Raw genomic sequence first — 17168 nt, 5'->3', positions numbered from 1 at the left:
CATGCAAATGGTTCCAACGACTTGCCTTAAGGAAAGCGTTGCTGGACAGATGTTGGACTTTAAGTCCAACACTTTCCCTACTCTTGCGCAGACTGGAGCTGGAATAGTAAATTAAACTATTCTAAGTCCAGCGCTTTCCATAAGGCAAGTCATTGTAATAACGTGCGTGGTAAAGGAATGCGTTGTAAAGAAGCTTTTGTTGTTCGGACCACGTTGTTAAGACATGCGTGGTAAAGGCCAGCATGGTTCTGACATACAACCATTACGATACATATTGGTTAATTTACTCCGATACCCCTCTAAAAAGATAGAAGCTTTATGGGCTCTATTGGTGCAGATTATGCATGGCAATGTTTAAATGTTGAATAGACATTCAAGACTGGATATTGGTAGCTATGCAATGCAGGCAACATCACCAAAAGAGATCACTTTCACATACACATGCAGGTGACGAGGAATGCCTTTAGTAACATTTCTATTTATGAGGGCAAACGCCATTGCTCATCTTCAAATTTAGTTGAATTGCACTAGCTTTATTATAGTTTCTGCATCTTTACTGAGAAGCCTAGCAACCAGCCAGTATGAAAGAAGAGTCGTTCCGGTAACGCAAAAAGGATTTATAAACTAATCTAAATGTTTTCCTTCTCTGCTGCTTTTGGTACTCAAGACTTTTTAATCAACTCTTGGATCTACTGTTAATTAACATGGGCTGGTCACCTTACATAATCATTTATTGATTCTCAGAAAAAGAGAAATAAAGTCAGTGGAGAAGGGTGTCATCCAGGTAGTAAGCAAATAAGAAAACATAACTAGAATAGTGCTAGGATGTTTCAGCGCCACATGCAAAATTGTACTTTGCTCTTTTCCCCCTTTGCCAGGAAAAAATGCATCTGGTGCCTCATGTTTGTGGGGTTATAACGCAATAGTCTATACTCACATTAGCTTGCGCTGGCCTTTATACATTTGTTATTACACGGAAATCAAGATCTGAACGCAAACTCAGCAATATAACCTATGAACAATTCAGATTAGGGCGGTAATACCAAACACACTGCGGTTATCTGTATTTACTGCGTGTGCCATTACCACCACCAAGCAAAACGTCTTTAAAAACAAAGGTGTCATCATTTTTTTAGGATTAAGGTGATGTGATGGTCAAGTATTGTAGCATTACAGGGATTGAGATGTGGCCTGCTTGAGCCTGCTTTGGTATGTCACTTGTGAAATAATGTACTTTCTGGTAGGGGACATGCAAAGGTATGTACTGTCGAACTAATCCATGACATTAATGATTTATACGTGGGATTGGGAGTTTATTCTATATGAGGTGAGTGAATTATCCAGGTGGATTTTTTCATCTATGTGCAATGTAAAAGTAGGTTGCTGCTCCACTCCTACAAGATTCTCTGCACCTTTAGTGATGAAAACACAAGACACCCAACAAGGCTTGTCCGAACTTGGTTTTATGGATTCCAATCCAAATAAACATAGTTATGGTACGCACAGTGGAGAGAATAAAGAAACAATTTTCAGGCATAAGCTGTCCTTCTAAATTGACCGGGCCGGGCTTTTCCAGGATACAGAAACCTTGTTGAAGAACATTCATTTTGTGTTGGACATTTTCACAATAGTCAGAGGAAGGATTGTGTTGAGATAATCTTTCCACTTTCTGAGAGCTGAGACAAGGTCCTTGGTCAGCCTTTTGGCTTCATGTTTCCAACAGGATCAAGTAGGAGATTCGTCCCAACAGAAAAGAGACCTGAAGGGAGAGAAGGATGACAGATTAGTGACATGGAGAGCGCATGAAAATTAGAAAAAGTGCTTGTAACCGATCTGTCTTTCTTTCTTGTACTTAGGGCCGAAACAGGGTCCCAGTGCAGCAGGCTGTTACCAAGGGAAGATCAAGAGGGGGGGGGGGGGGGGAGACTAGGGGTCTAAACTCGGGTCATAGTAGAAATAGGGAAAAAAATATTGCTCTTTGACAAGTGGAGGTTTTAACTGACAGACTGGTGGTAACCAACATATTAACAACACTAATGACGTCCAAATATGTATTGCTTTATCCGTGAAACTGATTGGACCCTATTTGTTTGCCTGCAACATAACTTGCACCTTTCCCATGAGGGCACATCTTTTCAACATATTGACGTATACAAGTTTTACATTTAAAAACAAATAATATTCAAGTTTTAGGTCAGTAATCCAATGTTGTCATTTATTTTATTCAAAACGTTCTCCATCGTATTTTTTGTTTCTTTTCATGTCTCCTTTTGTTCTGGTCCAACTACATTTCTAAAATACCCCTTTAACACTCCTGACGCTACAATGGTAGCTTGAGGGAGCAGCAGAGAATTATGCTTGGAGGTGGAAGTGGTTGTGAAACTGAGATACGTTAATGACAATCCAGAATATGAATGAGCATTTAGAGATACAGCTTTAGAAAATGTCATTTTTATGGAATTAAAATGGGAAGACAGTTTAACTTTAGATAGTCCAAAAGAATATCTGAAGGTCCTAGCGCCTTCAGTGGCTCACATAAACCTCAAATGTTATTTTAGCCGTTAGGTAATATAGTCCATCTTTGTTTCACTATAAGTGCAATTTGCTATGTACTTGCCCATCATACAGACATCACATAAGGGGCTAAAATATATCTAAACGGGTATGAGAAGTCTACCCATTGTCCTAGTTTTTTTTACGTTCAGGAGTTCAAGTACGTAACTAGACAGTGCTGCGCCAATGTTCGGCACATGCTAACACAGTAAAAACATCACAAACAAGCATTTACAATGCAACGGTCTCGCCTTTGCAAAAGTTAGAGCTATTGGCATTGTAAATGACAAAATTGTTATTTATGTGTTGGCTTTGAAAACAGATAAATAAATGGCATTGTCATTTACAATGCCAATAGCTTAATAACTTGCAAATGCGAGACCTATTGCATTTGCACCCACACACACACAGAGATTCACACACACACACACAGAGCCACACACACACACAGAGCCACACACACACACACAGAGCCACACACACACACAGAGCCACACACACACTCACAGTCACACACACTCACAGAGCCACACACACACACATAGCCACACACACTGAGCCACACACACAGAGCCACACACACACACAGAGCCGCACACACACAGAGCCGCACACATACAAACAGAGCCACACACAGAGCCACACACACACATACACAGAGCCCCAGAGCATAATTCCAAGAGCCAATGTAGTTTAAAAATTACTTGTAAAGAAGCATCCGAGGCACCGTGGAGGCGCTGACAGCTCAATTGCTACCGTGCGCCCGGGGGTCCATCACAGGGTGCTGAGGTAAACACCCTGCCTCACGAGGCCGCCAGAGACCTAAAAAAAGCCCCACTACTTCCAGGCCCGCCCTTCCTGTCACACACTGACAACATTTGAAAGCATTTTAGCAGATTATGTCACAAAGAGGTGTGCGGGGGGGGGACACTTCTTTTGGTAAATGAGTGCTTGGCTTAAAAGGGAATGAAGAACCTTTGACCATAGATTGGTCATGACCTATATCAGAAAATCTATGAAGCCGATAGATGTGGCTTGTAGGTAACTCCATGTCACTGAAATACATGATGGCATGCTGGAACATACATATACACATTTCATCTACCTAGTAACGACGAAAGGCCAAGTCAAACCTCACAAAATTTAACCCAATGACCCGAAGGTTGCAAATACTTGGCTGGATAAAGGAGCATTAACCAATTAAGAAATGTAATGGGGTTTTTGTTGTTGGCGGGTTCAGTTTAGATGTTTTTAGGGGACCCTTTCTGCGAGGAGTTGTGCCCGGTGTTCCATGGGGGGATCTTGGGCATTAAGCCCGGCCACTGATTTACCCCCACCCGTGCCACGACAAATGAAACAATAGCAGAGTCCTAAGCAGTGAGATGCTTAGGAGCTGACATGGTGGTTCTGCGTCGCATCCCCTGAGAGCGATGAGGTCCAGTTAGGGAAAGAAATGAGAGCTTGGGGGAGGCCGTCTCCTGCTAATTATGTATATGGCCGGATCTGCCCTCGCTCATCAGGGCTGCCAGAGCCAGTCCCAGCTCCAGACACGCGTCCTTCGGCCTCTGCATCAAGGTGAGGGCTGCCTGTGAGCCAGGCTCCTGCACCTTGGGAGGCGGGCCCGGCCTCTGGCTGCCAAGGAACGGATTAAAGGCAATCTGCAGCCCGCCATGCTTCATTAGGGCACACACACGTGCATGTTAGACTGGCAGCTGTGCAGCGCCGGATGCCTTCCCTTCATTGGAAACAGAGCCGGGGTGCACCCCGTGTTTCTGCCGGGGTCTCCTTGTATCCAAAGCTGGCGCCCTGCAGCCTAATGATAGTGTTTAGAGCTGGATTTCTAAAGCGCCACGTGCGTCCTCCGTACTTCTAGGCGCATTGGAAGGTCTGCGGCAGGGCTGATGTTGCCGACAGGCTGGCCACGTTTCCTCGAGTTTCTTTGAAGGCGGGAGGATGGAAGCCTTGCAGGTATGCCGTCCAGATGGGTTCGTGTTCTAGCGCCTGTCATCATCTGCTTGCGTCCAGGCACTGCGGTGATAGGAGGGGTTCTTTCCAGCCCCTTGTCTGCTGCTGTGGGGGCGGCGCTAGCACACGTGAGGCCACATTCTTTACAGATGGGGGGTTGCACTTGTTTCAGGCATTGTCCCTCTTGTGTGGCTGCTGTCCTGATGAAGACTCGCACGGCCCAGGCATAAGATTCCGTATGGCAATAAGACGAGTCGAAACGTTGACACTTGAAATATATATAACCTGGACCCCAGCCATATTCTCTACGTTGTTGTGCAAAATGTAGTGCTTGATTCATTTACAATGTATGAGATTTTTGTTTTGATTGATTTAGTGGTCAGGTTTTACAGGTTGGGTGATTAATGACCCTCTGCTGTACGCAATAAATTGTTTATAGTGTTCATTTTGTCACTTTTCTATTGATTATTTCTTTTCTCTCTTACTCACAAACCCTCTTTTTTGCACTCTTTGCTGTGTTGCACGCTCTTGTGGGGCAACCACTTTGGTACTCATTTAAGTTATGTTAATGAATTACTATTGACTAGATACAACTATGTAGCAATTCAATAAAGGATTGCTTGAACCTACGACTGTTGTCCAGTCTATGCCCACACCTTGGTCTTTGTAAATATGTGCATTTGTGTTTTTTGAGCTGATTTATACTGCTTTTTACTAAGTTAAATCAATGATGACACACTGATAAATTCAGCAAAAAAGTATAGAGGTCTTGGACCCTTGTTTTTGTATAACGTACTATACCCAGGTCCTGTACCTTTTGGGTTACCCCATTTTCATAATGGCTGTCCTGTGTGTGAGCGGCAGTGAAGCGTCACATCCAGTTGGAGAGGGCTCCATCGGTGTGCCTTCATGAGACAGGTGGAGCAGAGGGCCCCACCCCCGTCACTCTCAGTCCCTCCCTTATTGCTGTATTACACCCTCTCGTATTTCACGACACAGGTACATACTTCAACAGTGAAGTAACTGTCAAAGCACGGTTAAAACCATGTTTTTTCACTGCAGGCCTGTATGTACCATGGTCAGGGGGCAAGCCCAATTGTAACTTCTGCGGGGGTGCGGAAACAGCTGGGCACAAAGCGTGCAGGGAGATCGGCCATGATACTCTTCTTTTGGGCGGCCATTTTTTAGCAGAGCAGCCCTACTGCTTCCTGTGCAGGCTCAGCCATGCGGGTGCAACGGTGGTAAAGGGGAAGGGGGTGGTGTTCCGCCCGTACTCTCCCACTCCTGAGATAGTCACCCTCACTTTGCTTATAACATTTTAAAAGTAAAGCGCGGGTGCCGCGATTATATTAAAATGAAAGAAATAGATGTTTTTCTATTTCTTTCATTTTGGTATAGTATAGTGAGGTTAAGCCCCGCCCCTCTTTTCCATTGGCTGGCGTCACCGTTCATGCTAAATGATGGCCAGCCATTGGAGAAGAGGTCCCAGTGACGTTCTTCTTTCTCTTTTAGCCCCGTCCTTTTCAGACGGGCTCGGGTTGACTTACTGGTGGCGTAAAAGTTTTCTTATCTTCTTTATGGGGCCATCTGTCGCCCCATAAAGAAGATAAGAAACCTTTTAGGCCACCAGTAAGTCAAGGAACCCACTCTGAAAAGGACGGGGCTAAAAGAGAAAGAAGAACGTCACTGGGACCTCTTCTCCAATGGCTGGCCATCGTTTAGCATGAACGGTGACGCCAGCCAATGGAAAATAGGGGCGGGGTTTAACCTCACTAGTGAAAAATACTCTACCTCATTAGATCTCGCCAGCTCGGCTGCGCTTGTGCGCAGTCTTTCGCAGGCCGAGACCTAAAAAAACACTTGGGGGTAAAGTCTGATAAGAGGTTGCCTTTCTGCAAGCAAACTTTGTAACACCCAAAGAACCTGTTTAGCTCTATTTCGGGCTCCAACATTTTTTTTTTAGATCTCCTACCTCTGGAAATGCGAAAAACAATTATACACAACTTAATCACTCCTAATATTGATTACGCCAATAGTCTCTATATTTTCCCCTAAAGCTCTTATAAACTGCAGGTAGTGCAGAAAGCAGCATGTCTGATTTTAAAGTTGTTCACCAATATCTAATCATCTTAAATAGCTACATTGTCTGCCTGTGGATAAATGGATTCAATGTATATCTTTGAACTTTGTACCTATATGTCATGTGATTGGCCCTACGTACTTGACAGATTTCAGACTTGTAGACCGATTAGAAATCGGTGATCGGGTAGAGCCGGGCTGTTTCAGCTCCCCGCCTTCAGACCGAGTAGAATGGGAGGCAAAGCTTTTTCCTATCTGGCACCCTAATTATGGAATAACATTCCCTTATCCCTGTGAGAGGTAGATGGTGAATTTCAGTTTCGGAGAAGGCTAAAAGCATGGTTGTTGTATCTCAATAGCCCATATTGAATGAACTATGGACCTTGCTCTGTTGGTTTAGCTCCGGGACATCCATTTAGGCAGCTGTTAGCGCTTTACAAATTATTTTTTGTTTTCCCCAGTGATTCTCAAGTAGAACTATATATGAAATCGTCAACGTTATTTTATTTTTTAAATAGACTTTCTGTCTTTGTAAATTGGCATTGATCATTAGGGTAGCTATAGATTACGTTAGTGTTTTCTTCTTACATTTGCTAATTGAAGTATGTACTGTTAAGATGAAAACAAACCCGACTTTAGGTGAGTTTTCTTATTTTAGTAACTGCACTGCATTAAAATACCGGTCATTACCCACAAAGCCTTGCACTCCTCCTCTCCTCGCTACCTGGCGAATAAACTGAAACTCTCTGGAGGCTCTAGACCATCACAAAATGCGGAAAATCTACTGCTTGAACCTCCAACTTTCAAGAAGGAAAGATCGATGGCCCAATCCTTTTCAGGCAACGCAGTGAGAATCTGGAACTCACTTCCGCCTCAGCTCCGGCTCACCACCTTCTCCCAGGCCTTCAAAACTGACCTCAAAGTTCTCCTCCTTCAAAGACACTTCCAAAGTTAATTCATGCCCTCTCTATTATCTGAAGCAAGACCTTTTAGTATAGAAAATTTCTATTCTCCATGACTATGGAAGTGCCTTCCCAGTGTGTTCTTGTGGTTTGAGAGTCTGCCATTTATTGCAGTATTACCCTTTTACCTGTGTTTGCACATGTTACTTTTCTCTTGTAACACACTGTTTGCTACCTCTTACAACTTGTTTGCTTTCTATACTTGCACAAGTGCCACCATTGCCTACGTAACGTTTGTTCTTGTGTTTGAGTGTCCTCCACTTATTGCAGTATTCTACCTCTACTTGTACTTTGTACGCTTTTGGAACCTGCACACGTCACTTTTTCCTCCTGTAATGCACCGTTTGCTACCTCTTGTATTTTGTTTGCTGTAACGTTTGCTTTTGTAATTTGTTCACTTGTAATGTTCTCATGAATCAGTTCTGTTCCTATTGTGAAGCGCTCTGACACCATCGGGTAAAGTCCGCGCTATATAAAAACAAATAAATACCACAATCCGATTTTAGCCCGTGGCCATTTGAAGTAGTCATCCGCTCCAATGCAAAGTTGAAGCTAAGTAAGTGAAAGGGCAGGTCGCCCCACTGAAAACTTTGGAAGATTGATGGCTATTGATAAATGCAGCAGGACAGCCATGTGCACTGTAAAGAATGACAGCAGGCGAGCAGCCCTGCAGCAAAAAGCTTAGAATGCAAAGATAACTCCACCCTAAGCAGGCAGCAACCAGTTTGCCTCACAGCTGTTCTTCTCTCGACCGGCTTACATGAGCCCGCCCAACAACACGGACAAGCAAAAACACAAAAAGAGGACACACATGGCAGGGATCGCTCGGGACGGATCGTAGGTCAAGAAGCCATCTTTAAGTGTACCTCACACCATCGATTTTAGGACGTTTCCTGGAGCAAAACGCTCAAACAAAAATGCGGACGTTTCTTTCTAGTTTGATAAGCAATGTGACTATCAGAAGCGTATTTTAAAACACTAAAAAAATACGATATGCGTTTGAAGAGCGCAATGTGTAGGGAGTTACAAAAAAAGTATTTTAAAGCGAACTATCCCGGCTCTGTTTATTTTTTTCAAATTCAGTAGTTGTAAATTTTCAACCGCGCGAGCAGCATCAAAGCGGAGTTGTTAAGATGGCCGCTGCTTCCATATGCAATCGCCAGCGTTGTCCGCTCTTCTATGTCTCTGGTCTAGTGGCTGAACCTTTGTGTTTGCGGAAACCTTTGCTTCTGCCAATAGAGAGAGTGTAACGGCCGGCCCGCTGTACTGGCTGTAGCGACCCCCAGTGGCAGCGCCGCTTGACAGCAGCCCGAGAGAAAGAGGAATGGCGCTGAGAGAGCCCGGGCAGTGAGAGGCCCCGGCATTTAGCGCAACCCGTGCCGGCAGTATGGTGAACACCCAGCGCTCCCTTCGCAGCAACACCGCAACATCGGCCGCAGAGCCCGCTCACTTTATCTCCTCTAAGACTCGCTCCGGCATTGAGGCCGCTGCAGAGCAAGTCAGCCGGGGACGGGTTCTGTTGGGCTAGGAGTAGTGGGAAGGGAGGCGCCTGGACGATGTACGCGCGTGTGTCTGTGTTCGAGTGTGTCTGTGTGCGCGTGTGTCTGTTTAAGGGGGGGTGCGTGTGTGTATGCAGTGTGTGTGTGCCTGTGTATGCGTGTGGCTGTGTATGTGCGCATGCGTGAGTGTGGCTGTGTGTGTGTTTGCGCACGAGAATGTGAGGCACGAGATGGGCACAGCGCCGTGCGCGCCCACGAGGTGAAATCTGCGCTCGTGCCCAGCAGGTGTCCACATTCCCAAAAACGGGTGACAATAGTTCTCGAGCCAGACAGTAAATGCTTCGCATTTGCTTAGGCTCGACCTAAAAAGTGTATGAGGGAACCTGAAATGCGAAAAAGAAGGAGAAGAGAGATTTGCACCGGGGCACTGAGCACCACCTCCAGTCAATAGGTCCTCTGGTATCTATAATGTGGGACCACTGGACAGCGGAGAGAAACAGTTAGTAACGAAACTGTCCACAGCCTGTGTTCGGAGTATCAAGAGGACCCAGCATTGATATGCTACTTCACAGCTGGCAAGAGTTCCAAAGCTTTAGTGACCTTTACCTTAGCCCTGATAGCTTGCAGTCAAGATTTTCAGATTCGGCAAGTGCATCCACTTGATAGGAGGCAGCCGCAACAAACAGGTGAACCAAAATTAGTTTTATTGTTACACTGAGTCTCCAATAACTCAAGACCTGTAAGTCAAGGGAGGATGCTCTTAATGTTTCAGGCTGACCTGGCCCACAGCAGTATTCTCCTGGGCCTCAAAACCCGTAACTACATGTTAGCTACAAAGGGAAAGGCGTTGCAGGATTTAGAGCCTGCTTAAAGGGCACACTTCCAGTCCATCACTAGGTCATGAGAGAATCAGTCATAGAATTTAAGCTACTTATACAACATGACAGGAAGTCTCTTTGGGATCAATTTCGAAGGATTACTACATTAAAGGAGAGGTGAATAACTGATCAATGGGATGTGAACAGTGAAGTCACAGGCCAGACCACGAGCAGAGATGAACTGGACTAGCTCTGTATAAGCAGCCAAACTGATTTAGTCCAGGGTCTGTTTGTGGACAGATCTTGGAGCTATTTTTTCAGCCCAGAATAAAGGCACTGTTCAACCCCCTACAAGGACGGAGGTACAGTTCCAGTTGTCGGAAATACCATGGAAGCCGAATGAACTAGCCCTAATGCAAGAACTCTGCATATTAAGCTACATTTGGTGACTCCTTCCAGAGGACATCAATCACACACCAGTTTCCATACACACCACATATTATACAGCCACACAGTAGCGAAAACAGGAAATCCTCACTTGTGATGGGCTGAGCTTGATTTTAACAAGAGGGCTAGGATGTACACCGTCTAAGGGTACATATGAAAAGGCTTGTGTATTCCAGTCAGTTGCTACATACATGTGTTCTCTCCATAGCTTATGAAGTGGGCAGAAGCCATCCTTCACTATTTATGACAGTATATTTTGGGATACCCCCAGCCCCAATAGTCTTGTGATCTGGTACTGAAGTAACAAAAGTAAGATGAAACATCTTCTGGGGACGTGAAGATGTAGCGAAAATTGGCACAGATGTCAGCAGTCTGGTTGGGAATCTGCAAACAGTATCCAAAGTGGCTTGCATAGCCAATCATGACTCACATATTTCCCCGCAGTGTAGACAAGGCAGGCGTTTATGCACCAGCAGCAAACAGTCCTGTATAATGTTTTAAGACATACAAATGAATGCAAAGTCTTTGTGATACTTCATTCTTCATAAACTGTTCCAGCCTGGCGAAATATGTTGCTACATAATACATTAAAGATAATCATGTATGTTAAAGAAACATGCTTGTTTATAGCTCACTGAAAAGGTTCAACAAAAACCTTAGCATGCTGCATTGCTGGAGAGGCTGACACTTCAACTTTACTGAGCAAACTTCTTTCCATCAACTGTCTAAGAGGTAGGGCTGTTGTCTTCCTCCTATCATAGGAGGGATGGCTGTCCTATTTTCTGGGGGTATGGCCAATACTGCTTTGGGGGTGAAGACTCTCTCCACTCATCTGTATGGGAGTGTCTTTGTTGTTAGTAGCAAATCTCTCCACTCTCATTCACATGAGACTGTGTAAGTTGTTAGTAGCAAAGCTGACTCAACCTTCTCACCGACAGTGCAAGGTCTGTTTCCTCTTCATCCACTCACTGGAACGAAGCATTAGCCGACTGAGGAGCCCATAACTAGATCGAAGCTGTTCCTGGGTTGCTTGTTGTTCCAGTCCAGGAAGGACCTTGCCTGGCAGTTCAGGCTGGACTGTTCTCATGAGGAGCAGGGTCAAGACTAATTTGCATGTGGCTGGGTCCAAACTGAGGTGGCATGGTAAGCAAAAGAACAATGGTTTGGGATGTGACCCTGAGCAATTGCCAGTGGTTAGACAAATTGCAAGCACTCCTCCCATCACCTTCAGCGTGTTTCATTGCACTATCACAACAGAATTTAAAATGTACGTACAGCAGCCAATTCATATACTAGGGGCCCAATGTATCAAAGGGTTTCACCCATCTGTGCCAATAGGGGTAATGTGTGGGATATATAAAATAGTATAGGTCCTCTTTCTAACCTTGATACAGTCTAATAGTAAGTGTCCATTAAAAAGGGAAAATATGTTCTATAATCTTCCCCCCCAAAAAATGCAATTGGGTTAGAGGCTGGCAACTTGACTTATTACAAATGGGTTTACAAAAAGTAGTTTCAATGGTAGTAACATTATATCTGTGGTAGGATTAGTGCTGAAAATTAGTCTAATAAGGGAAAGATATACATATACCTGCTCTATCGACTACATAGCCGCCAGAGAGAAAATGGAAAAAGTTGTGTATGGATTCAACTTTTAAAGTTGATTTTGATTAACGACACCTCAATAGGATAATGAAATTACAGAAAGACACCTAGGTCAGGATAAAATTGAACAGACGCTAGTTTATCTCCAAAAATCAGGTCCCGAATTTGTGTTTTGCAACTATTTTCATTTGCATATGGTAAATCTACCTCAAGCACTGGAAGAAACCGACTATACTATGTTACTTGGAGCTTAATACAATGTAAATACCAATAAGGCACTGAGACTTCAGGGGAGGCTTATCAGCCTTTAAAACAAGGGTCTGCACAATCTCTTTACACGGGCTGTTCTTGGAAAATGTAGTAATCAAAATGCTATGGAATGGGGGTGCGGTTCAACATCCTGGGTACGTGGATGGAGAAGCCTTCTAGTTTTTTTTTTATTAATATGACTCCGTAGACTACCATAGGAGCACTCCCTTTGCAAACCACCTGGGTCAGCCACCAAAAAGTGTTTCTCTGTCTGTTCGCTTTAATGGGGCTTCTTGAACATCGAGTCTCGCCCTCATAACAGCCATCAAGTTGAGATCGGTTCCCCCCATCCTCCCGCCTTCCCATCTTAACAGTCCGCTCCTACTCACAGAGACTAAACACGATCTGCGTGACTGTGCCTGGTCCTACGGCCGCCCCCTTCGCCATGGTCCGGCGCGCCGCCTGGAAGACGTACCCCGCTGCCCCATACAGCCCTGCGGCTCCCAACAATCGACAGCTCCAACATTTACTAAGGGCCGACCTGCGAGGCTCATCTTCAGTCGCAACCGGACTAGCCATGGCGACCTTCATATGATGCCGACTTTTCACTCTTGACACATGAACGCGTCCATGTTGGAACAGTGGACGTTGTATTCATGGTTGATGACGGCAGCCATTTCAGAATGGCAACCTTTAATTTACCAACAAACTTGCGCCATGATGGATTGGTTTTCCATTCAATGTACGTGTGGCGAACACCGTAAAATGGCGAATACATACATCGCAGGAGCCAACTGGATTTTCGAAAAACAATCGACAAATTACAATTCCCTCTGTATTTGGATCGTTGCCGTTTTACGGAGTCTTTGAGCTTCACTTTTCTCATCCCTTGTCCTTCTTCTCTTCCACCTGTATTTATGTCACAAACCATGGCTAGATAGTGTTGTCTATCGCAAACTTAGTCTAATACAACAATCCATTCATTTATCGTTAACCAATGTTCGTGAGCATGTGGGTTTGTGTTTGTAGTCAGCGTCTTTTATAGGCTGTACTTGTTTTGAGTTTTTGTTGAAGGGCGATTGTGGGTGTTTTGTCAGCGTTTCATACTTGGCGGGAGTCTCTGCCTGCTGACTGTGGCGACTTCGGCACTACTAGAGAAGCGACTTTTCTGCGCGGGCTTCGGGTAAAACCCTTTAAAACGAGGTGTACAGATTTTTCTTGACCTGTTTTCCATTTTAACTTGCTTTCGTCCTCAGAGCATACATGCCAACATTGTAGAAAAAGAGACGGGAGATTTAAAAAAACGAATCCCTAGAATGTATTTCTGTAATCGAACTTCTATTGAGGTCGAGGCCTTAATCGGGTCTATTGCCATGTATGGGACTTGCAAGTTTGCTGCTGCAAGGTCGAATATAAAAGAAGAAGAAAAAAAAAATCTTACCTGTTAGGAGCACAGAGAAAGTGCTACAGCAAGGCCGAAAGAGTGTGACAAAAATGGTGTGCACTGGTGTGCGGAGCTGGTTGGGGTGCATACTCCGAGACACACAAGACCAGTTCCTGTGGGCAGAAACCTGTTGAATCGGGATTTAATGTAACTTCCAAAAATATCTTCAGAAAGAACTATTACATCTGAGTTGCGGGCATATGGCTGCACAATAGTGACTAAATCCTAACTAGTAAATGATAAATCTAATACAAACAGACGAAAACTAATATGTTTATTATTCAAAATGGCAAAAATATATATTTAATAAGAAAGCTAAAATATAATTAGATGGCTATCCATGTAGTTGTTCACAATCGTCTTTTATGATAATTCGAACTGAATTTAATTTCATAAACATGCAATTGAACAGTATAATAAAGGTACAATCATCTAAACATATTCTCAAGTGAACATGATGTTCTCTGTGACGGATAATGTTAATTAATTATAGACAGTAGATGATAACAATGCATATCATATTATGGAAGAAGAAATAATTCCAAAAGAAGCAGGTTTTTGCACACAGGAATTGGGAGCCCGGAGACTAGCCTTGAAATCGGTTGTATCCCGCCTAAATCGGGAGGGCCTCATCCTGGCATCTGTTGAAGAAGCAGGCTAGGCTCTCCTAAGCCAATCACAATGCTGCATTGTGATTGGTAAGCACCCTTGCTCCCCTGAGCCAATCACAATGCTGCAATGCAGCTTTGTGATTGGTCTGACCTCCGTGATTCAGCGTTCAGATGCGGAAAGGAAGCCTGTGCATGTTCTCCACCCAGGCTGTAATACAGCCTGGATGGAGACATGCGAAATTCGCATGAATGTTTGACAGGCCCCAGAAGGCCAGCCAAACATTCATGCACACTTAGGAGGGTGCCACCACTCCTTCCCCCTGCGCAGTCTAGCCCCACGAACTGCACCAGCACAGAAAAATAAAATGATAACACCTCATTATTATCATTTTATTTTTCCTTTTTTGCCGGGCCTTAAGGCAGTGGGGTGACGCTCCTCCGTCTTAGCGGAGGAGCCAACCTTGAGGTTTGGCATGTATGCTGGAGCACATTTCCTACTATGTTTCTATTTCAGGTTGTTTCTACTGGTGGGGCCTATACATCAATACCAACATTTTAGTACTGGAAAGTGGAAGATTTTCAAAAATTATCGTGGTATGTATTTTCCCCATTGACTTCTATTGAAGCAGAGGCACTTTTAGGTGGGGGGTAGGTAAATAAAGGCATACTGACTTCAAAAATTAGGAATTTTCGGCTTGAATCTGGTTTGTTGGCTTGTATGCATACGCTTGTTTATGCTTAAAAAAAAAAACTAACAGACATTAGTCAAAGGTGCCTGCTTACTTTACAATAGAAATAGATTACTGCATAAAATATAAGGGTACATAATCCAAGATGTTGCTAACATCACGAGGCACAAGATTATACAAATGTGTACATTTTTAAAGACAGGAAAAAGGGAGATTTTGAAAAAAAATCTGGGAAATGTATTTTCCCCATTGACATGTATTGAAGCAGAGGCAATTTTAGGTGAAAGGCTGTGAAAATAAAGTCATTTTGGCCTACAAAATCATGAGTCTCCCTCCTAAATCATGTCTGTTGGTATGTTTGGATTACACTATATGAAGAAGATGGTACATTTGAATAATCGGAACACAGAGCATGGTATAGGTTATGAAATTGCAGCAGCAATAGCAATTAATAAGATGTGGACTGCTGCTGAGTGCAACATGGGGTCTAGTAAATTGAGGTAGTGAGGTGTACCTCAAGGCACCTATCAGTGCAGAGACTAAACTCAAGAGTTAGAAAATAGGGAGGTGAAGTGACTTAAAATGATTTTGAAAGAGGTCTCTCAGCTTCCATTTAAAGATAACCTTTGAGGTATTTGTGTTTGTTGGACAGGCCGCATGGTCGGGCTGCCCCCCCTCCCCGCAATGGGACCTGGACCCTGGCTCCCCCTGCATCCCCAGCCAGAGTCCCCGACGACCACCCGAAGTACACTGCAAATTCCTCCACCACAAGACACCAGCTCCGGACCCAGCTGGCCCGGGTCACCATCCACACCACGGCCTCGGCCCAGCCGCCATCTTGGGGCACTGCAGCACGAGGCCGCGTGGCCTCAACTCGACCCTCACCCTGGGCCCGACCGGCCCCGACATCGAGGCACCAACCTCCCCCCAGGAGGCAGAGTGACCACTTGGCGAGTCAATGGGAGAAGGAATCGTCAACGGCTCTCCTCCGCCAGGTGTCGATCACCCCCGGCCGCCTGGGCGCTGGCTCCACCCCCCTGCTGGGTGTCTGGACTCCCTCATCCCGGACCTCCCTGCCCCCAGGCGCGAGGGTCCGGACATCAAAGGGGACCAGACCTATAACTGGGGCAGGGCCAGACCAGGAAGCCAGTTGTATCCTGGAGTCGAGAGACCCGAGAAGAACTCATCCGTGACTGGCCTGCTGGCGCTGCCGCGGCCCTCTGCCTCGTGAAACCATCGTCTTGGCCTGCTGGCGCTGCCGCGGCCCTCTGCCTCGTGAAACCATCGTCTTGGCCTGCTGGCGCTGCCGCGGCCCTCTGCCTCGTGAAACCATCGTCTTGGCCTGCTGGCGCTGCCGCGGCCCTCTGCCTCGTGAAACCATCGTCTTGGCCTGCTGGCGCTGCCGCGGCCCTCTGCCTCGTGAAACCATCGTCTTGGCCTGCTGGCGCTGCCGCGGCCCTCTGCCTCGTGAAACCATCGTCTTGGCCTGCTGGCGCTGCCGCGGCCCTCTGCCTCGTGAAACCATCGACTTGGCCTGCTGGCGCTGCCGCGGCCCTCTGCTTTATGAGACTATCACCTTGGCCTGCTGGCGCTGCCGCGGCCCGATCCGCAGACCCTCCAGCTCGAGGATTGTGAGCTCGCCTTTTACCACTACCTGTACCGATCCGGTACCAAGACTGTCCCGCTACCCCCTTTCCCTACAGAGACTAGAAGTGAGAGGACCCCCGGGTCCAAGTTATCCTGTATCGCTGATATCCTTGCCTTAAGAACCTTATATAAAGCCTTGAACTCGACTTGGTGTGGTGCCTGTTTGTGGGGAGGGAGGGTACTTGTCTGTACGATCGCCGGAGACGGTCCCCCTCGGGGATCTCTCCCTCGGTATCCGGCCGACCCTCAGGGTCCCCGTCTAACATTGGTGGCCAGCGACGGGATCCGAACCTACGCATAATCGTACAGAAAGTCACTCGCCCCACCACACACAACAACCATGTCAATAGAGAGCGGAACAACGGAAAAATTTCAGATGGAAAAATTGGAAGACTACAACCACCGGGAACTGAAGCAATATTGCATAGAACTTGGACTTCCAACCACAGGTCTTAGCACAAAGGAAGACTTCAAACGAGCCCTAGAAGCTTGGGCAGAAACGGGTACGGCCGTACCCCGAACACAAACAACCGAAACGAGCCCCGCACCAACTAAAGAAAGAGCGGATCTCTCCCTGGAAGAGATCCGAGAAAGAGAAAA

The 17168-nt window shown here is 45.6% G+C and overlaps 2 long non-coding RNA genes across 2 annotated transcripts in view; one reads left to right on the top strand and one right to left on the bottom strand.

The window, feature by feature from the left end:
- Window positions 1-1445: 1445 nt before the first annotated feature.
- Window positions 1446-13071, bottom strand: LOC144782841 (uncharacterized). The gene is made up of 2 exons (XR_013601286.1): window positions 12719-13071; window positions 1446-1759 (listed from the first exon to the last, which is right to left on the bottom strand). It is a non-coding gene; the product is annotated as an uncharacterized LOC144782841 (long non-coding RNA).
- Window positions 13072-13275: 204 nt separating this feature from the next.
- LOC144782840 (uncharacterized) overlaps window positions 13276-17168 on the top strand; it is a 200217-nt gene continuing 196324 nt past the window's right edge. Inside the window, exon 1 of the long non-coding RNA XR_013601285.1 lies at window positions 13276-13380. This is a non-coding gene — a long non-coding RNA (uncharacterized LOC144782840). The remainder of the gene's footprint in view (window positions 13381-17168) is intronic.

The sequence above is a fragment of the Lissotriton helveticus genome, chromosome 9, assembly GCF_964261635.1.
Source record: "Lissotriton helveticus chromosome 9, aLisHel1.1, whole genome shotgun sequence".
NCBI lineage: Eukaryota > Metazoa > Chordata > Amphibia > Caudata > Salamandridae > Lissotriton > Lissotriton helveticus.
Note: the sequence above shows the minus strand (reverse complement) of the source record. Positions and strands in the feature narration are given on the sequence as shown.